Source organism: Myxine glutinosa, chromosome 13 (assembly GCF_964187855.1).
Source record: "Myxine glutinosa chromosome 13, kmMyxGlut1.1, whole genome shotgun sequence".
Classification (NCBI taxonomy): domain Eukaryota; kingdom Metazoa; phylum Chordata; class Myxini; order Myxiniformes; family Myxinidae; genus Myxine; species Myxine glutinosa.
In genome coordinates this window covers 61,611,664-61,633,703 of record NC_136273.1, presented here as the reverse complement: position 1 = coordinate 61,633,703, position 22,040 = coordinate 61,611,664, and the positions used below count along the sequence as shown (strand labels likewise).

General features: G+C 45.7%; 1 protein-coding gene across 3 annotated transcripts in view; it reads left to right on the top strand.

Moving 5' to 3' along the window:
• The first annotated feature begins 915 nt into the window (after positions 1-915).
• LOC137438987 (muscleblind-like protein 3) overlaps positions 916-22,040 on the top strand; it is a 139,323-nt gene continuing 118,198 nt past the window's right edge. For 2 of the 3 annotated variants that reach the window (XM_078767590.1, XM_078767587.1), the window contains exon 1: positions 1,681-1,784. The gene's annotated coding sequence lies outside the window, so the exon portion shown is untranslated. Of the gene's footprint in view, positions 1,437-1,680; positions 1,785-22,040 lie in introns of those variants that run through there. The other variant, XM_078767586.1, reaches the window with a different exon arrangement.

Here is a 22,040-nt window from a genome sequence, read left to right as displayed (position 1 = left end):
AGTTGGAGAAAGAGAGAGATAAAGAGTTGGAGAAAGAGATATGGAGAGATATAAAGAGTTGGAGAAAGAGAGATATAAAGAGTTGGAGAAAGAGAGAGATAAAGAGTAGGAGAAAGAGATATGGAGAGATATAAAGAGTTGGAGAAAGAGAGATATAAAGAGTTGGAGAAAGAGAGAGATAAAGAGTTGGAGAAAGAGATATGGAGAGATATAAAGAGTTGGAGAAAGGGAGAGATAAAGAGTAGGAGAAAGAGATATGGAGAGATATAAAGAGTTGAAGAAAGAGAGAGATAAAGAATTGGAGAAAGAGATATGGAGAGATATAAAGAGTTGGAGAAAGAGAGAGAAAAAGAGTTGGAGAAAGAGATATGGAGAGATATAAAGAGTTGGAGAAAGAGAGAGATAAAGAGTTGGAGAAAGAGATATGGAGAGATATAAAGAGTTGGAGAAAGAGAGATATAAAGAGTTGGAGAAAGAGAGAGATAAAGAGTTGGAGAAAGAGATATGGAGAGATATAAAGAGTTGGAGAAAGAGAGAGATAAAGAGTTGGAGAAAGAGAGAGATAAAGAGTAGGAGAAAGAGATATGGAGAGAGATAAAGAGTTGGAGAAAGGGAGAGATAAAGAGTAGGAGAAAGAGATATGGAGAGAGATAAAGAGTTGGAGAAAGGGAGAGATAAAGAGTAGGAGAAAGAGATATTGAGAGAGATAAAGAGTTGGAGAAAGAGAGAGATAAAGAGTAGGAGAAAGGGAGAGATAAAGAGTAGGAGAAAGAGATATGGAGAGAGATAAAGAGTAGGAGAAAGGGAGAGATAAAGAGTAGGAGAAAGAGATATGGAGAGAGATAAAGAGTTGGAGAAAGAGAGAGATAAAGAGTAGGAGAAAGAGATATGGAAAGAGATAAAGAGTTGGAGAAAGAGGGATGGAGAGAGAGAGAAGTGATGGGATCAGACTGCTTTGTACTCTGCAATATGTTGATTACACATTCAAATGGTTTATGGCACATTGATTCGGTTTGTGACAATGATTATCCACATCTAACAGTACGTGAAGTGGATAAACTGACATATAAATTATTCTTATGCCTTGTGTATAGCATCTCAAATTATATTCAATTCTTGCGTCGTTTTTGGTGTCTGTCCTATTTGCTTTCATTTAAAAATTAATACTAGTTTTTACTTCCTCCCCACCCCCTTTTATGTCTGGAAGTAAACCAGGTGAGGTGATACCCATACCTACACCGCATACCACGTTTGACTCTGGGTTCAAATTTGGATTTGTCAGCTCTCTGCACTAGGACATCATAAAGAGATTTGAAGAATTTCTCTAACTTGTACGACCACTTTGAGATGGACAGAAATTTAAAGAACACTCGTACAACAACTACTCGTACGGCCAAGACAGACGATCCAAGCAACGACCATTGAGTCTTAAGAAGGCAAGGCAAGCAAACACGCCCTTTAAAGTTTAAAATGAACACATGGTACGCAGAAATATTAATATTTATATGAAATATGTGTCAACATTAAGGTGTCCTATCCCCTGATGGCTTTGGAAAAAACGTCTCCATTCAGAAGTCATTTTGTTGTTACCGAGTGCACGTGAAGCGAAATGCGGGGTTAAGCAGTTAGTCGTAACAAAATATAACAAAATTATAATAAAATTGAACATTCCAAACAAGAAACATACTGTTTTTAAGGACATCACAAAGGGCACAAGCAACAGGCACGGATAACGAATGTAACGTGTCGAACAGGGTGGTGTAAAAGACACTGCATCAACGGCGGTAAGCTTCCGGAATTAATTTTTTTCTACGATCTTTAAAATCTTTATTTTTATGTACATTTCATTACATATTTGAACACTGTGGACCACAAATCGCCTTCTTTCCGCTTCCAAAAACTCCAGTTTTGCACTAATTGGACATGTTAAATCGGGTAATGTGTAAAACAGCATTGATGGCGGTAAACTCCCGGATTTTTATATGACATTTAAAATCATTTATATGATATTTTATGTCAATTTAATATATACTTAAACACCATGGGTTTTTTTTTTAATTCTCTAGTTGAATATAGTGGTGTTCGTAAAGTGTGATTGTACGTATGCGATAACACAGGCTGTAATTGTAGTGTAGTTTTGTTTCGTATAATTTAACAATAAGCATCGTATCTGGTCAAATTACTTAATTTCACACAAGTGGAGGATAAAAAAACTGCCAGATAAACCCAAAAGCAAGGATAACACCCCAAATCAAATATGGGGATTTAGAGGTTCAGTCATGACGTTAATCTTTGCTCGAAATTTTGCACTTTGTGTTTATTGTTTTGAAATAAACACTTTCTGCCACTACATCTGAAGATTAGTGAGGAAGAGGGATAGTGGTGATGAAAAGGAGGGGATAGTGCATGTGTGTGCGTGCGTGCGCATTCGTGTGTTTGTGTGTGTCAGGATTGGGAGGGGGAAAGTGGGAGCTTTTGTTTGCTGCCGAATCGTTTTTGGTGTTTTTCAATCTAAAACAAGCCATCCAAAACACTTGATCCTGCAGCCCATTAGCTTCACATCCCTGGCCAATCCCTAGATAAACGGTTCTTTCAACCAATGACGCACCATCTCCTGGGGATGTTTTGTGTTACCATGAAGTAGAATATACTGAACTCAAATTCTGAATCATCTTTTAAAATCGCTTGTCCATTGTTTCTCACATATTTAATCCCATCTGATCCTTTTTTGATGAAACCTTTATTGTAAGGCAGATAATATGACAATAAGGCGATTTTTACCTTTTTAAAGTTAAAATGACAGCTATAATAATTTTAATTGCCTCCAAATTTGCTTAAGTCAAAGTTAAGCTGCCAAACGTGCCTCTCTTTTATCAAAACCTTTTTGTTTCAACTCCGGACAAATTGCTGGATGAAACCCACACTGACAGGTTTCCGTGGAGCTTCTGAGAGACGCCATACAGTTTGCATGGCAGAGCTTTGTGTGATGCATCTGCTCCTTAATTGGTTGATTGTTACCTCATTGTGAGACACATTGGGTTGACACTACGCTCAATGTGCTGCCTTTGATGAGTGCCATCGTTATAATCCAAGTTGGAAAGTCCATTGATCCATTTCCCCAAACTTCCACACACCAGTATGTTTGGTGTGTGTGTGTGTGTGTGTGTGTGTGTGTGTGTGTGTGTGTGTGTGTGTGTGTGTGTGTGTGTGTGTGTGTGTGTGTGTGTGTGTGTGTGTGTGTGCGTGCGTGCATTAATGAATGTATGGAAAGAATGTCAAAATGGAGAGAACAAACTTCTGTCACATTTGAAGAGACTTGCCAGTGGGATGTTTGTACTGTTGTATGTTACTATGGCATATGAAATTGGTATTATCTCAGTTACTTCCTTGAAATTGTAAATGAAACTAATATTTTCATCCAAAGTCGAGGCTTATTGAAGACTGCAGAGGGGAAAAAAGGACAGAGGGGAAAAAGGCAAAGAACCAACACTGACAGTGGAGCCACATTTTAATACAACAAGCAGGAAGGAACTCTAAAAGAGGAGAGAGGAGGGGAGGAAACATGATAATCTGACTAGTTTAGGTGGTGTTAATGTGGGTAATATAGATCACAGGTAGGGATTGGGGGGAGGGGTGACATGAGATTATGGTGCACCACCATCTTGAAGCCCTCAATGTTTTCTTTGCTTATTGTTACTTCTGCCATCGAATGTGGATGGAGGTTATGGCTTCACCCCTGTCTGTTTGTCTGTCTGTCTGTGAGCAGGGTATCTCAAAAAGTTGTGGAAGGATCCGGCCAAAATGTGGTGGAGAGGTTCGGTATTTGACAAGGATGCAATGATTCGATTTTGATGAAGATCCGGATCCTTATCCGGATCAAATAATTTTTAAGTTATTCTTCACCGTTGAGAGATGGGGCAAAAACTATATTTAGCACGGCAACTCACAAAGTTATTGACAGATTCGGACGAAACTTGGTGGACAGGTTGGGTGTGTGACGAGGAAGAATTGATTCAATTTTAGTGAAGATTTGAATCCGGATCCAACCTATCAGTGGGGATACAAAATGTAAACTGTTCAGCCTGGTGGAGGTATGCGCTCTACCGAGTGCCATTCTAGTTTATTGGTGTGCGATATAATCTTTGTGTGTATGATTGTGTATGTGTATCAACTTTGATCATCAGTATATATATTTATATATATACAGTCGTGGCCAAAAATATTATCACGTTGCACTTTTTTCAAATAACTCACAATTTTGTTGAAAGATAAGTTGAAATTGACAAAAGTATTTGGTCTCCACAATTCTTTATTTCACTGTTAATACTACAGAATCTTTGTTTTTGATTCAGAACTTAGTAGATCCTTTTAAACCAGAAAAGAAAAAGAAATGCCATTGACAAAATTATTGACACCCGAGACTTAATATTTGGTAGCACAGCTTTGGACAAAATAACTGCAGTCAAGCGCTTCCTACAGTTGTGAATGAGCTTCCTACTCCTCTCTACTGGCAGGTTGGCCCACTCGTCTTGTACAAACTGCTCCAGTTCTCCCAGATTTGAAGGGTGCCTTCTCCCAACTGCTGTTTTCAGATCTCCCCACAGCTGTTCAATGGGATTTAGATCTGGACTCATTGTTGGCCACTTCAGAACAGTCCACCGTTTTGTCTTGAACCATTCCTGGGTGCTTTTTGAAGTGTGTTTGGGGTCATTGTCCTGCTGCAAGACGCATGACCTTCGATGGAGACCCAGCTTTCTGACACTGGGTTGAACATTGCGCTCCAAAATTCCTTGGTAATCTCCTGATTTCATGATGCCATGTACACATTCAAAGCACCCAGTGCCAGAGGCAGCACAGCAACCCCAGAACATCACTGAACCTCCTCCATGTTTGACTGTAGGGAATATGTTCTTTTCTTTGAAGGCTTCATTTTGTTTTCTGTAAACATAGAGATGATGTGCTTTACAAAAACGCTCTAATTTGGTCTCGTATGTCCACAGGACATTCTCCCAGAAGGATTTTGGCTTATTCAGGTGTGTTTTGGAAAACTTCAGTCAGGCTTTCTTTTGTCTCTCTCAGCAGTGGGGCCCTCCTGGGTCTCCTACCATATAACCCCCTTTTGATTGAGTAGGCGACAGATGGTGCGAGTTGAGACTGTCGTACCTTGTGCCTGAAGGTCAACTTGAATCTGTTTGGCAGTTGATCGAGGTGCTTTCTCCGCCATTCGAACAATCCTTCGCTGTAATCTTCGATCAAGTTATCTCTTGCGGCCCCATCCAGGGAGGTTGGCTACAGTGCCATGGGCCTTAAACTTCCTGATAACATTGCGTACGGTGGACATTGGAACATCAAGGACTCTGGAGATGGACCTGTCGCCTTGAGATTGTCCATTCTTGGCTACAATCTTGTGTCTGACCTCCTCAGACAATTAACTGTTTTTCTTTATTCATGCTCATTTCTTTATTCATGCCCATGCTCATTGCTTTACACACTGTGATACAAAACAGTAGAATGACTCCTTTTCTCGATTCAAAGTGGTTGAATGAGTGAATGATCAAAGTTGCAGGCACCTGCAACTCATCACAGGTGAGTGCAACTCCAAAGTAAAGGAGACCTGCTTGAAATTTTGAAATTTTTGAAATTCATTTCGAAAACTTGCTTGAAATCTCTATATTTCTAACAACTTCTAAAAGGTGCCAATAATATTGTCTGGACCATTTTAGGATGGGTGTGTGGAATAAGCTAAGATTTAGTAATTTTTTTCAGCTTTTTGTTTTGTTCCACTTCAAAGCAAAGCAATACATTTGTGGATACCAAAATATTTTTTATTTCAACATTTTTCTGGAAGAAATGGTAAATTTTTTGAAGAAAGTGCAAGGGTGCCAATATTTGTGCCACGATTGTATAGATATATATATATTTGGTATATAATCTAGAGATTACATTTAGACACACATATGGATGGGCATTTTAATACAGTACTTTTTATATGTAGGCCAAGGCTCATGGAAGAGCAAAAATAGGATTAGGGAAACTCATCTTTATAAAGGTTTCGCTCTTTTGCTTCGAAGAAGGCCTCATGTCTGAAAGGTCGCCCCACTTCCAGTCCCAGGTCAAATAACGTACGTCGTTCAAACGTTTGAGAAAATCATCATCTTACCATTAGTTGAACCTGTTTGGTGTTCAATCAAAGCATTTCCCTCGTGATGCTTTGAGCCGTACCTTGATTTTCCTATATTGTGGTGAAGTGTTCATTGTTTCCTAAGGTCATCGTCCTTCCTGCAATACTGTGTACTCCGCGGGAGTTTCTCTATCCATCACTGGTATAATGACACCGAGTGGTTTTCGAGTTTGGAACATTGTGGCTAAAATGAGTGACTATCATGGAAAATGCTGACACCACCTCACTTTGTGATTCAAATTGAAAAACTTGTGATTTATCACTCTACCTGGAACTTTGCATTTGTCGTGACCTTTGTATGATTTTTAAGTCGACCTTAGGTAATGTGATCATGTTTGTCAATTGTCTTACTAGCCAAGGAACGTACGTCTTCGTTACCTTAGCTCTCTCAAGGGTAGCCATTTTGGATTCTGTTGTTGTCCATCACGACTACACGATGAAACAACCTTAAGCAGATTGTACTTTTCAATGCTTTTTATGTTGCATTTCCCTCTCAAAACTGACTGCTCTGATCAATTACTCGTCACTTTCTTAATTACATGTTAATTACTTGGTTACTTAATTACTTGTTAATTACTTGGCGACTCCTTGAACCGAGGGAAATTTACGGTTTACATCAATCAGGTCATGCCGATCGAGCGGGCGAGCCCTGCCCGGCATGGCCCGAGCGCCAACCTGGCTGGCATCATTCAAAGTGGCACTGATGTCATCAAACGGGAGTTTTGGAGAATTTGACCTGGGCAGGTATGGCTGTCGACTGTGTCAGAAGGATTACGTTTAACCTTCTTCCTTTCGTCGATCATTTACAAGAACATTACGGGGACTAGTCAGTAACGAGTATTCCAAAGGTTAACGTAACTTAGCCAAGAGTTAACGTTAAATAGAAAAAACAATTCCCAACAACTGTACACTTCGTGAGGGCATTCAATGAGTTTGCTTGGAATAAGACTTTTAGTGAGAAAGAAGTAAACTTCGACAATGAAGGAATTTGTAATCAGGTCAAAAGTAAGGAAATGTATTTGATTTAAGAGCAAAGTAAAATATTTTGGTAGAATGTGCTGATAAGTCTTTAAACAATGTTATCTTTTGGAAATGCACTTGTTATTTGACAGTAGTCACTGGAATGTTGATCATTTTCACAAAGATTGGTTTCGTTGGCAGTTGGAGTAAAGAAGGGGAGCATGAGTTAAAGTATAACTCGATTATTGAGTGATTTGTTGACTTTATATAAGTGAATGTGCATTGGGAGTTGTGAGCGGTAAATGAGGGATAATGAACAATTCATGGGAATGATTGATTGGAACAAGTAATTTGGTTGGAATGTTGTCCAAACTTGTTGGCTGAAGTGCTTGGATCTGGATCTCTCGTTCGTCCATGATTTTTGTGTGCGTGAAGGCCGACTGGGACATGTACGTGGAACGCGTAACATATACCTGCAGAAAAGCATCCATCAGGACAATCTTGCGGAGGCGACTGTGCTTTGGGTTCATGACAAAAGTGGTTAAAAATGAGAAAAATCCACGAAATAGATGGTCTCAGATGTCCAATCAATGAGCAATAGGTGCAAAGAAAGCAGGGTTGAGAGCAGGTGGCAGGTGGATCATTTACAGGTATCCAAGATCAATGGAGAAGAAATGTACACTTATTACACATTCAGGACTGAGACATTAGTAGATATCAGTGTACTTTCACAAGGCATCCAAGTGCTTTCAGTAGATGATAGACACACACATGTGGGTTCCCCTGCATGATGAGTCAGGGGTTCAGATGAAATGTCAACAGGATTGGTCCTTGGGAATCAAATAAATCAGTGTGTTGTTCCCAGTGATGTAGAACGATATGTCATGGCCAAATAGGCCACATTTGGCAAAGTTCCCGAGAAGGCAGAGGCCATGCACACGTAGCAAAGCTTTCACGTTTTACCTCTAAAACTCTTTGGGGTTGCAATCGGGTTTTTTTCAAATGTGGTTCAGTGCCTACCGGTCACCGGTCATCGGAGCATTTGGTTCCTGAGTGGGAAATTTGTGTAATCCAAGAGAACTCAACGTGCGGATTAAACAAGTGAAAGTTTAAATCAATAACACCGGGTTTACACCCACATGTGCCAGCAAGAGTTCAGTGTGCTCAGCTACACATGAGTTAAACCACATTCTTTATGCTGAAGGCTCTAGCTCTGTGGTGGTGAGTTTCATTTTGAGCATCAACACCCTTAGATAAACCACATTACATTAGTGACATTAGTGACATTACTGCATTAGACTTAGGCTCACCACTCTTGAGTAGTGTGTGTGTCTGTGTGTGTCTATGTGTGTGTGTGTGTGTATATTTGTGTATGTGTGTGTGTGTCTGTGTGTGTGTGTGTGTGTGTGTGTGTGTGTATATATGTGTGTGTGTATGTGTCTGTGTGTATGTGTGTATGTGTATGTGGTGGTCAGGATGTTCTCGGAGTGATATGCTCACATTTGTCCATTCAACACCAACGTTTTGATTTCGGTTTTCAATAAGAGCTGGAGATTTTTCCACTCATTTGCTGCTTTAAATTGTGTTCCATATGAAGGCCCAGTTCGGTAAAATGAACTGCCGATAAAGTAGAAATTTGAAACAAGATGGTCGTCACAAGTGTATTACATCCTTCGTGGGCACTAGGGATCCTTCATGCAGATGTTAAAAATAAAACCAATTTGGGATATATTTTTACATTAAAAATCTTTGCTCCTAAAACTCTGCCGACAGATTCATGGAAAGCATAATTAGAATGGAAGATGTGGATGCAATAATATTTAATGTCGGTGAAGTTAAATCGATGCAAACAAGGTAAATTGTGCATTCAATACACGTTTATTCAGAAGATTCCTCGGACATCCTTTTAAATGTATTATTGTACATCAGGCCCATCTTCAGGATTTTCAAACATTGGGTTGCAAATCTAAAAGTGGAGAGTAAACTGTTGGCTATCCCTGGCCCACGAACTAAAAGCATGCCACACCAAAGGGAGTCTGGGGGCAACCCTCCTTCCACAACTCACCCTCACACTGGAAAAGTTTTAATTCCAGACGATATTTCCCACACTTTGGAGTATTTTTCAGTTTTATTTGGGTTTACTTACATCAGGAAATTGGAGTTGTTTTTTGTATGTTAGTAAATTTTAGAATTTTAGTTGAAATTAATTGTCGATGGCAAAAGCGGCGTGGCGCTTGTACTTGATGTACCGGATGTAGACGTGTAGGGGTGTACATGTACGGACTGTACCGGTGTCCATGGTGTACTGAATGTACTGGGGTACATGGTGCATTCTTTGTACACCACGAGCACTATTGGACCAATCTATTATGTGGGACTGCAGATCTGAAGGAAGGTGTTCAATAGATCATTTATAAGGGCATCTATAGTTGTTGAGGGTTCCCATGCAGGGCTAATTTACACTCTGGATTATTTATTACATTGATGTAAGACTCGTGAAGCAGCTCATACCTGAAACACATTCAGGACAAGGACATTAATAGATGATGGGCAAGCACACATGGTATGATGATGGGATGACGTCGAGTCTCCTCGGGCAATGATGGCATTGCCTTTCTATGGCTGGTACACACGGGTAAGTGTGTGGTATAGACGGGGGGTCGCCACTCCTCTCCGTCAAACCAGTTATCTGGTACTCATTTTGCCGACCTTGGATGGATGACAGGCTGAGTCAACAACAACAACAACAACAACAACATGCATTTTAAGGCCATTTTCCCTGCTAGAGCGGGGGTTAGCCTTGCGGTCCCCATGACAATCTTCTCCATTTTGCCCTATTTTCTGCATCTCCCCTTGTTAACCCCCTTGCCCGCATTTCTTCTTCCACCATCTTTAGCCAAGTCTTTCTCGGTCTTCCCCATCCTCTACTTCCTTCTACATTCATTTCCATCACTCTTCTCAACCAGTCACTTTCATCCTTCCTCAACACATGACCAAACCATCTCAACCTGTTCCTCTTCACAGCATCAATCACAGGCTCTATTCCCATCATCTTTCGCAATTCATCATTTGTCTTCCTCTCTCTCAACGACACTCTGCACATCCACCGAACCATTCGCATTTCCACCCTTTCCAGCCTTCGTTGCTGCTCTACGTTCATTACCCATGTCTCGCTCCCATAAATCAAAACACTTCTCACACATGCAGCATACACCTTTCCCTTCAGCTTCAACGACACTCCCCTCCTCATCAGCACGCCACTCAGTTGCCGAAACTTCTTCCATGCACATCTTACTCGAGCAACCGTTGCCGAGTCTGATCCACCGAGAATTAACGCCGGGGTTGACTCAGCCGAGACAGGCTGAGTCAACCCCGGCGTTAATTCAACAGGATTCGAACTCAGGACCTTAGGATCCCAAGCCTGCCACCCTAACCATTAGGCCAACACCAGGTATTCCTGGTATATGGGATTATGAACCTGGGTTGCCCCGCACCATGTGCCAGGTGCTCAGTTGTGAACATTAACAGGACGATCCATCAACGCACGAGGGAAAGTGGACCAAGTATTCGTCTAATAATTGAAAACCATTATCAATTCTTGAGTTCCACAAACTTGATATCACAAAGGCACGGAACGAAATTGCAGAAACTTTCCACCCTATTTATTTATTTATTTATTGATTCCTTAAAGCAAATAAAGCAGTTCAATAAGATCACTTTGACCATTCATAAGGCATTACTCATTTTGTGCTGTTCACCTGTTTGATCAAGCCGTTTCACATCCATCACCTTCTCTTAACAATAATATAAATAAATTATAGTATTTGCCAGATATTCAATCCCATTTCGACCTACAAGTAGCTCTGGCAAGAATATCGATTTCAGACAGACAGGGACTGCTCAAGAATAATAACTTTTAAGTTTCCATCTGGAGCTCTGAATGAATTTCCAAAATGCCTCAAAGTCGAGATATTTTTTCAGGGACCATTTATTTCCGGACGAATACGTTTGGAACTAGAACGGCACTCCGGAGGATGCATCGTCTCGCCTCGCGCGTTCATTCTGAACAAAATACCATCGTTAGCTCAACACGCTACTATTATGGCCCATATACCCCTATCATCCATGCACCCTATTATGGCAACTATATTGCCGTTATATGTAGCTTTATTACTTATTATGATTGACTATTAGGATATTTAATGACCACTTTTGTGCACATTAAAGCTAAATTGCATCAATGAAGATGAATGTGAAAAAAATTCAAACTATTCCCCATGGCTAGTCGATGATATGTATGAAGTTTCGCATCGATCTGTTAAGTGGTTCTGGAGAAAAAGAGATTTTATGTTTTTGTTTTCCATCCAATATGGCCGCCAGACCTCGTGACCGATGACATCACAAATGTAATTCTTCACTCTCATCGGATTGTCGATCAGATATATGAGGTTTCAGAATTTTCACATAAGGATTTTGATTCAACCAATACCACTTCATCGATGGCGTCATCGTTATCACCCTGTATACCCCATGGGGAGTTGATTGGTTTTGGAGAAGATTATGTCCAATATTTTTCCTTTAATCCCATATGGCTGCCATACCATGTGACCTATGATGTCTGAGTTATCAATAAAGTATTCTCCATGGAGAGTCCCTCCTATGTTTAAAGTTACCAACGATCGGACAAGCTGTTGCAGAGAAAAACATATTAAACCAAAAATATATATGTGCTTGCAATAGTCTCACAACCCCTTAGGGGTTAGACTAACTAGTACAGAGTGCATACCTCTGCCAGGCTGAATAGTTACTCCCGCCCGGGAGTAATGCATTCACTCGTGTCCGTGTGTGTGTGTGTTCGTGTGTTTATGAACAAGATATCTGGAAAAGTTCTCAACGGATTTGGATGAAAGTTGGTGGGATGATTGCCCTTGGGATAAGGAAGAATTGATTAGTTTTTGGTGAAGCTCAGGATATTATTCCCGATCCAGGAATTTTTTGAAGGATTTTTTTGGATTTTTGGATTTGAAGGATTTTCATTTTTTTTGAAGGCTCATTTTTTTTTAACATTATCTTCTATATATTCTATATTTAACATTGTGATATGAAAATAGTTTTCATATTTGTTGTAAATGTTGTTTAAACTTGTGGTTATGCGTTAGAGCTGTGTAATTTTTTTAGCAGCGTCATCTTCAATGTTCATTTTTTTTTTTTTCTAATAAAGACATATTCTGTCATTTTAAAACGACCAAAGTGTGTATTAGGATTCCCCGTTTCATAAAATGTATCGTTTGATACTGTTACAGACGCGGTTGTGGATGTTAGTTTACCGAGCGGTTTGGTATGACCGCGTCTGCACAGTTTACCCGATTATACTCGAACGTTGGCCGAGTCGCGCTACGCTAAATCAATTGAGGAAAAGGACACAACGGCTGGGATTAAATGACACGACACCAGGGGTACAGTTCTCAAGACCTCCGGAGGAGGATATAATATGGGATATGTTTAGATTACACCGACCAGAGGTACAGCACAGTAAGGTGGGCACTTAAACACGGTCTTATATTAGCCCCGACAGACCACAGATAAACAGGACAAAAACTGACTCACACAGGGATTGATGGCAAGGAGGGGCAGGTAGTTGATAGCTCAAGGTGCACCTTGGCTCAGGGGCAGGATCCACACGGTCCGGTCCAGAGATGCGGGAGGTCTCTCTCAGCGTCAGCGTTAGAAGGTGACGTTCTTTCTCCAAGCTGGGGGCGCATCTGACGTCACGTCCGGTAAGTCGCTGCCTATATCCGGCGGGGAGTGACACGCCCTCGGCTCGTTAGCTCCGCCCCAGATGGAATCGGCCCGTTGCTTCTTATTGGGTGCGGGGGTTACCGGGCTCCGCCCTTGACGAGGAGCTGACAGCCAGCCCCTTCGTGGTAACCCCGTGGGCGCACATGGCAATGGCGGCTAACCAAGCCGGTGTGAGGACGCACACTCCCCGCACCGCGGCCGCGCCGCCCCCGCTGTGGTTGTAGTTGTTGTTGTTGTTATTGTTTCATGGGGAAGATGGGAGGAGGTATGGGGAGGTCCTAAACTCACTACTGGTGCCATACAATCACATTCTGGTGCAACGAAGAGTCAGAATTAATGGAAACGAGTCCTTAACTGACATAGACTAAGAATAACTAGCAAGATGTCCGAAAGTTGTCTACGTGAGATGTGGTGGACCTGGGCACGACATTTAATGGGGGAAGAAGGGGAAGGTCGGTTCTACAGAGTGTTGTTTACAGACAATGGGACTAGGGAATGGGGGATTGGGGATAGTTGGGGAGTATTGGGGAAATAGGGGAATATTTACAAGCGGATATGGAGGCCAAATCCCATATCCGCAACATTGCACCCTTCTCTACCCTCGGGGCGTCCCGACCCGATAAATTTTTCCCTATTTTAGTGTGGCACTCAGATGTAGTTCCCTCTACTATTAACTCTACCCTGAGTGCGACAGTTTTACAGATATTCACAAATGAGTAAATATGTCCCCCTGCGACGTTGCACCCTTCTCCTCACAGAAACACACTCACAGGATAACCGAATCGCGGAAAGAATTCTCAAACTAAACATACAGCCGGTAGGGAGCATTATTTACACAAGACTACGCTGATATTTACACTACGATCCAGGACCTGTTTTTGGAGGAACACATGCAGATGTTATGCATAGAGAGAGCACGCATGCCAGCATCGATACACCAACCCACGAGTGCTCTGTGGCCTTACGGCCTTTAATAATGTGCAGAGCACCCCTTCCAAGCACCAAAAGCACCACCCCAAGCACCAATCGGTGCAGTCACCATTGTTCATTAAAATAAAAACAACAACCCCTAACCCTGCAGGTGTCTCTTGCTCTTCGTGTGGTGCACTTGGCCTTCTTGCTTCTTTCAAAAATAAAGAAAGGCGCCAACCGCGTCCATTTCCTATTTGTGGCCGTCAGGGGGCCAACTATTAGTGGTTCACCTTGTATGGCATAGGTGCCACGTTGACCCATAGGTCCATCCACGGGTGGTGCTTGGCCGCAAAAGAACTGCGGTCCATGGTGGGTGGCCACAAACATTGCGGTCCATATGGTGTATCGATCCCGGCAGCAAGCAGCGAAAGTGCAGGCCCACAACTGCGGAGCCAGCACCTCTCTCTCCTCTCTCTCTGCCCCAAAGCCAGATCCTCGGAGGTGGGAGACAAAAGAAGAAAACAAGTGAGTAAGGTGGTAAGGGCGCAAAAGTGCACGCAATACAAGGTAATGCACACCAGGGGCACATGGGAACCAGGTGAGACAGGTACGTTCCTACCGTACGCCCCCCCCCCCCACCAGGTAACCTACATTGCCCCTCCCTTACCCCTTACTGTATCCACAAAACACAACGCTACCCATAAACATCTACTTTACAAATCAACAAACGTCCCTACTGTCTTCCCCGTTCCTCCCATATACCAAATTCGTCTTCTCTCCCTCCTAACCAATCAAATTTGCCATTTTCAACTCTCATGAAAATTTGCCATCTCCAACTCAACATCATAATTTGCTATCACCAATTCATCATCAGTCCCTCCTAGGGAGGGAGAGATGGAATCACCCCAATGTCTCATCCACGTCGTGATGCGTCTCACAAATCCAACAGCAATCCTTACTTCCTGCAACACAAAACAAAGAAAACACAGGTGTGGAGTCATCATCACCTCAGGTAAGTGGCTGCGTATGGTGCGACAGGTTCATCAATCCTAACTATTTCCTAAATGACTTTAACAACTTTACATTACCCGGGGTCTTTCCCTGCCAATCCATTGGCCAACTTACACTATGGGTTCTAAAAACCAATTCCCATTGACCAACCTGTGGTGCTTTTCAATTTGGGGTCTCACTCCCCCGATTCATCTCCCGGTGCCCTCGCACAATTTCTGGGCTGTGGCGTGTACCTCTTCCAGCGGGTCTACCCACCTGCACACCTCCACCACTGCAGTTGCCTCCGAGCTTACCTGCTCCTTACCCTAACCTAACTACCTGGGGAAGGCCCTCTGGCGCTCTCCCCACTCGGTGCCCGCTCTGGCACTGGGCTACCCGGGTCCGTCCTCCGGATCCTCGGGCCCCACTGACACTAACGGCTCCCAGAGCCCACCTGCGGCCTCACCTGGCCGACATCCTCACAGTGGTGGAGTGCCCAACCAACTACACACACTAACAGGCTACACGCCCAGCCATTTCCACAACACTAATGCACCCATCCACAATACCATTCTGTCACCCGCACCACAGATGCCAATATCCAACCACAATTTACCTGTACCCTCTACCTAACACTTACACTACCCGCCCCGGGTATCCGTGATGGGGGTCCACTCTTCCCCCATTCACACCTTCGCACCATGCACACCACTCCGTACCACTTACTCCAACTCTCTCCACACACCTGTACTTGCACACCTGTGCTCTCACACCTGGTGCCACCTGCACCCTTCTCTCCCCAAGCGCATTCGCGCTGATCCACAACACTCACTACTCACACACTGCTCCACACACCTGTCCAGTTGCACACCTGTGCAATCACACCTGTTCAATCCTCACACACACGGCATCATCTCATCTAACTACTCCCCTCTGAAACTTGCGCTTCCCAGTCGTCCCTTTAAACTATTGCGCTCCCTCGTCATTATCATCCATACTAATCTACCTGCGTCCCCACTACAGGTATCAGTCACTAACTAAACTTAACGTCACCTGATGTCATCTTCTAGGGCCCTATCAATATAACCTAACCCACCCGGGCTAGTTTCCACTGCCATACACCCCATAAGCTATTGCGCATTTGCCCCACCATGGGAAGGGTGGCAGGGATGCCACCCTTACCCACCGGGCCCATCGCTCACTACCAATTTTGCACATCAAATTTCAACAAATCAAAAATTTGCCAATCACTACCCATCATCTGCCAATCATTACTGCCAATCCTTTGCCAATCATCAAATTTTGTTTTTCTCTAATTTTGGGGCCAAAACACTAACCTCATCACCCGTCTACTCACTACTGCCTCTCGGTGCGCCAATTCCCGTCCAAAGCCCGGCTTCGTAAAGCCGAGCAATGAATGCGGGTTGTTCCTTGCCAGCGGCTGGATGCGTCCGGCATTCGGTGCAGGGACGGGGGCTTACCCGTGCCGAGATCCCACGCACCATCTCGGCACGGAGCCATCCAATGTCCCGCTCTCGACCTGCCGGCACGTCTCACCAAAAAGTGGTCGCCATGACGACCCTTTCTATCGGGCTGCCAGCTCCGCCTAGTGGAGCACGGACGCGGCCGTTCAAAGCGAGGCCCGTCACGCACTGAGGGCCCGATTCGGCTAAAAGTCGACCTAACCGCTGCTCCGTTTAACGTCGATGCTTCACCTGCATGCTTACACCCCGCAGCCCGTTCCTTGCTCACCCATCCAGCCGTTCCCATGCTCCTCGTACCTTTCCTTACACACCCAGGTACCCTCATTCCAGTCACAGCCTTGGTCACACACCTGACCACCGAACACTTTGGCACACATTCGTTGGTCGCACACCTCACCAACACACCTCTTCGCGCCCCCTCCTCGGTCACCTCCTCTGTGACAATCACAGGTGTGCTCTCATTCGCACACCCAACCACGTGCCTCACTACCAATTCCAGCGTGCATTCCCACTCACGCTCTACCATTCCAGGTGTGCATCCTTTCTCACCGGTCACAACCAACTCACGCTCCTTGTCACTCTCACTACTCTCACCTCCATTCTTGACAGCGCACTCACCCTTACTCTTGACAGCGCACTCTTTCCTCATGCACCCTTCCGTTACACACCTTTCTCGCGCACACTCTTGCGCACACTCTCCCGTCACACCCTCTGTAACACTTACCACACCGCGCTTCCATGTGCTCCCTCGCACACGCGCTACGACCGACTCACTCTCGCCAGCACCCTCACTCCTTGGCACGCACTTTTTCCTCACACACCCCAGAGTCGGACTTTCTCGCACACCCCCTTTTTCGCACACCAGACCTGTCGCACACTTCACCAATGGCCTCTCACGAACACCCGGGTCCATCTCGACCCCCAAGCTTCTTAAATCCCCTGGCGCATCATACGCACGACCATATTGGTCACCACTTACACCGGGTCCTCTTCCTCTTCGCTTCTCCTCCATCACCTGCGAATCCCTCATCCGGTTAATGAGCACATCATCACGATCCAAACACAGACTTTGGACCAATTCTTTTATCTCCTCTTTTATCTCTTTCTTATCCCCTCTCCGTCGCTTCTTAATTTCGCTCACCCCTTCTTCCACTTCTTCTAATTTCTGCTTCACCTCTTTTATTCCCCGGTACGTCTCCTCAAGCTCGTCCTCCAAGGCTACCTTGACCGTTTCCATGTGCGTCCTCACCTGCCGGTCCTTCGTCTCCATTACCTCTATCACCTCGTCCAACCTCGTTGTCAGTCCCTCACGTACCATCTGACGTTCCCTCTTCGTCGCTACCAAGTCATTTTTTAGGTCATTTTGTGTCGCTTTTAACCCTCCTATTACCGCTGTGTTCTTCTTTACCTGGTCCGTTAGTTCTTTTTGTCCCTCCGTCAGCTGTTCCACCTCCTGCGTCAGGTCCTCTATGCCCCCTTGTAACTTTATAGTCCCCTTTCTCACCTCCTTCTCCATGTGCTCCTTACAGTGCCTCACCTCCTCGCGCACTCCTCCGACCTCCTCACTCACACCTCTTCTGATCTCTTCTCCCATCACTTGCATCTCCTGCCCAGATGCCACCCTCATCTGCTCCATTTCCTCCCTGTGAGCATCCAGTTTGGTTTCTACCCCCATTCTGACCCCCTCTATCTGCTGCCCCATTTGTTTAACTTCCCTTTCCGCTTGGTCCCTCATGTCCCTCAATTTGCCTTCCATCCTGTTTTCTAACCCCTCTAACCCCTTTTGCATCCCTTCCATTTGATTCTCTTGAGCGGCCATTCTGTTTTCTACCCCCATTAACCCATTTCTCACCTCTTTTATCCCGTTGTCTAACCCCTCAAAATTATTGTCTAACTTCCCAAATTCCTTGTCTAACTCCTCAAAATTATTGTCTAACTTTCCAAATTTCTTGTCTAACTCCTCAAAATTATTGTCTAACTTCCCAAATTTCTTGTCTAATCCCTTAAAATTATTGTCTAACCCCTCACCGGTACCCCTCGCTTCGTCCCTCATTACCCCCATTTGGCCCTCCAATCGCTCACTCTGAGCATCCATCCGGTTCCCCATTACCCCCATTTGGTTTCCCATTACCCCCATTTTTGCTTCTAGCCTCTCCATAAGGGCCCTCATTTGTATCATCATAAAAAGGTCCGAATTCCCCAGTGGCGCTACCACGGTCGCGGGCGTGGTCGCCGTGGCCATCTGCGAGGCGCCATTTTGCGCGCCCGCTACCTCGTGCGTGACGGCGCTATTTTGCGAATCTGCTACCCTCACTGCTTCGCTCTCCTCTTGTCCCTCATTTTGGTCCTGGATCGACCCTGCCTCACTCTCCCCCACCGGAACCCAGCCGTCTTGGTCTGCCATAGCGCGACTTTCAAAATTCGGGTTTTTATTTTTTTTTGTAAAACACAATCAAATTTCGCCGTTATAATTTCGAGCGCGGGAAACGCGCTCCGGATCGAATTCCACTTCCCAACACCAAAATGTTACCCTAATGGTACAATTGGTGTCCCAAAATTTGGGCCTAACTGAATTTAGTCCCAGGTCCGAATCCAACTCCTCGACACCAAATGTTACAGACGCGGTTGTGGATGTTAGTTTACCGAGCGGTTTGGTATGACCGCGTCTGCACAGTTTACCCGATTATACTCGAACGTTGGCCGAGTCGCGCTACGCTAAATCAATTGAGGAAAAGGACACAACGGCTGGGATTAAATGACACGACACCAGGGGTACAGTTCTCAAGACCTCCGGAGGAGGATATAATATGGGATATGTTTAGATTACACCGACCAGAGGTACAGCACAGTAAGGTGGGCACTTAAACACGGTCTTATATTAGCCCCGACAGACCACAGATAAACAGGACAAAAACTGACTCACACAGGGATTGATGGCAAGGAGGGGCAGGTAGTTGATAGCTCAAGGTGCACCTTGGCTCAGGGGCAGGATCCACACGGTCCGGTCCAGAGATGCGGGAGGTCTCTCTCAGCGTCAGCGTTAGAAGGTGACGTTCTTTCTCCAAGCTGGGGGCGCATCTGACGTCACGTCCGGTAAGTCGCTGCCTATATCCGGCGGGGAGTGACACGCCCTCGGCTCGTTAGCTCCGCCCCAGATGGAATCGGCCCGTTGCTTCTTATTGGGTGCGGGGGTTACCGGGCTCCGCCCTTGACGAGGAGCTGACAGCCAGCCCCTTCGTGGTAACCCCGTGGGCGCACATGGCAATGGCGGCTAACCAAGCCGGTGTGAGGACGCACACTCCCCGCACCGCGGCCGCGCCGCCCCCGCTGTGGTTGTAGTTGTTGTTGTTGTTATTGTTTCATGGGGAAGATGGGAGGAGGTATGGGGAGGTCCTAAACTCACTACTGGTGCCATACAATCGCATTCTGGTGCAACGAAGAGTCAGAATTAATGGAAACGAGTCCTTAACTGACATAGACTAAGAATAACTAGCAAGATGTCCGAAAGTTGTCTACGTGAGATGCGGTGGACCTGGGCACGACATTTAATGGGGGTAGAAGGGGAAGGTCGGTTCTACAGAGTGTTGTTTACAGACAATGGGACTAGGGAATGGGGGATTGGGGATAGTTGGGGAGTATTGGGGAAATAGGGGAATATTTACAAGCGGATATGGAGGCCAAATCCCATATCCGCAACAATACGTATAATGCTTTAAAACCTTTTTTATTGTTTTTTCTTTTTACCTCAGAAGAGATATTGTGGTGCTGTGCACACACGACTCGATTGCCAGAGAGGTAGGCCACAACGCGTTGGTACAAACAAAGAGTCTTTATTAAGAGCTCGCACTTCAGCACTGGGCGGGCTCGAGCTTAGAGCCTGCATATATGTCCCGAGGCCACGCCATGCCCCCGGGTGTGGCCGATCGGTCGAAAGGCGGGGCATGCATTTTCGTTCCCCGCCTGGACGCCCGCGCCACCCACTGGTGCGTGGAATTATTGTCCCTTGTGCCCGCCACACGCGCCCCCCCCCCCCCCCCCCAGAATTCCCGCGCACCTGAAGGGTGAGTTTGCGGGGAAGCCGGATGACCCGGCCGAAACGCCCCCTGGCGATGCGAGCAGGGCTGGGGGGTAGCGGGACGGCGGGGCTGAGGGGTGCCGGGGGTCTGACCGCCGGGGGGCGGCCTCGAGGCGGAGGCAGAGCTGCTTGCGGGGGGTGGTCCAGATCGAGGTGGGCCGGCTTGAGGCGGTCCACGGAGATACGATCCGGGGCACCGCCGATGTCGACGGTGAAATATTTGTCCCCGGTCTCCAGCACGCGGAAGGGCCCGTCGTACGGGGGCCGTAGCGGTGCCCGGTGGGCGTCGTGCCGGACGAAGACGTACTCCGCCGTGCGAAGCTCCGGGGCGACGTGGGAAGACGGGCAACTGTGGTGTGCCGTCGGCACCGGGGCGAACCTCCGGGCGGTCTTCTGCAGGGTGGAGCGCTGTTGCGCCACGGACCAAGGAGCCGTGGAGTCAGGGATAAATTCGCCCGGTACCCGCAGTGGTTGCCCGAAGACCAGCTCCGCCGAGGACGTGCGCAGGTCGTCCTTGGGCGCCGTCCTGAGGCCCAGCAGGACCCAGGAGAGCCTGTCGGCCCAGCTGCCGTCGCGGAGGCTGGCCCGGAGCGCGGCCTTCATCGAGCGATGAAAGCGCTCGCACAGGCCATTGGCCTGTGGGTGGTAGGCCGTTGGTGCGGTGTAGTTTTACGCCGAGCCCTTGCGCCACCGCGCCCCAGAGCTCCGAGGTGAACTGGGGGCCGCAGTCGGACGAGATGTCCGAGGGGTAGGCCACAACGCGTTGGTACAAACAGAGTCTTTATTAAGAGCTCGCACTTCAGCACTGGGCGGGCTCGAGCTTCGAGCCCGCATATATGTCCCGAGGCCACGCCTTGCCCCCGGGCGTGGCCGATCGGTCGAAAGGCGGGGCATGCATTTTCGTTCCCCGCCTGGACGCTCGCGCCACCCACTGGTGCGCGGAATTATTGTCCCTTGTGCCCGCCACAATCTCAACATTTAGCTCAGCGAATGTCATTCGTGGTGTCAGTATTTGATGAACTTATAAAGACTTAGTTCCAGATTTGTCAATGGCTGAGGTATATTAACAAACGAATAAAACAGATTTGGCAAAATTCCAACTTTTTAAAAAAAGATCGCATATTCACCCAGGGTTGTGGGAGGCTGAAGAAGAAGAAACCTCGCATGGGCTTCCCAGACCAAATAAATAATTCTGGTTCTGGCTCTGCGATTTTCAGGTTTATTACTCCCTCCAGGGAGTAACGCATTCGATCGTGTCAGTCCGTGTGTGTGTGTTCGTGTGTTTGTGAACAAGATATCTGGAAAAATTCTGAACGGATTTGGATGAAAGTTGGTGGGATGATTGCCCTTGGGATAAGGAAGAATTGATTAGTTTTTGGTGAAGCTCAGGAGATTATTCTGGAACCCGGAATTTTTTTTGGAATTTTTTTTGGGAAAGATTTTTTCTGTTTTACTGCATTAAAGCTTTGATTCTTATTCTTAAATGATGTTTTCCTCCTCTAATTCCGAGATATATCAAAATAAATTCTCTGACAGTTAGGGCTTACTTTCATTTTCATTTATTGTTTTGGGGAGAGGGGATGTCAAACAAAACGTATTATTCCAACCAAACCCACGGCGGAAGTATGCGCTCTACTGA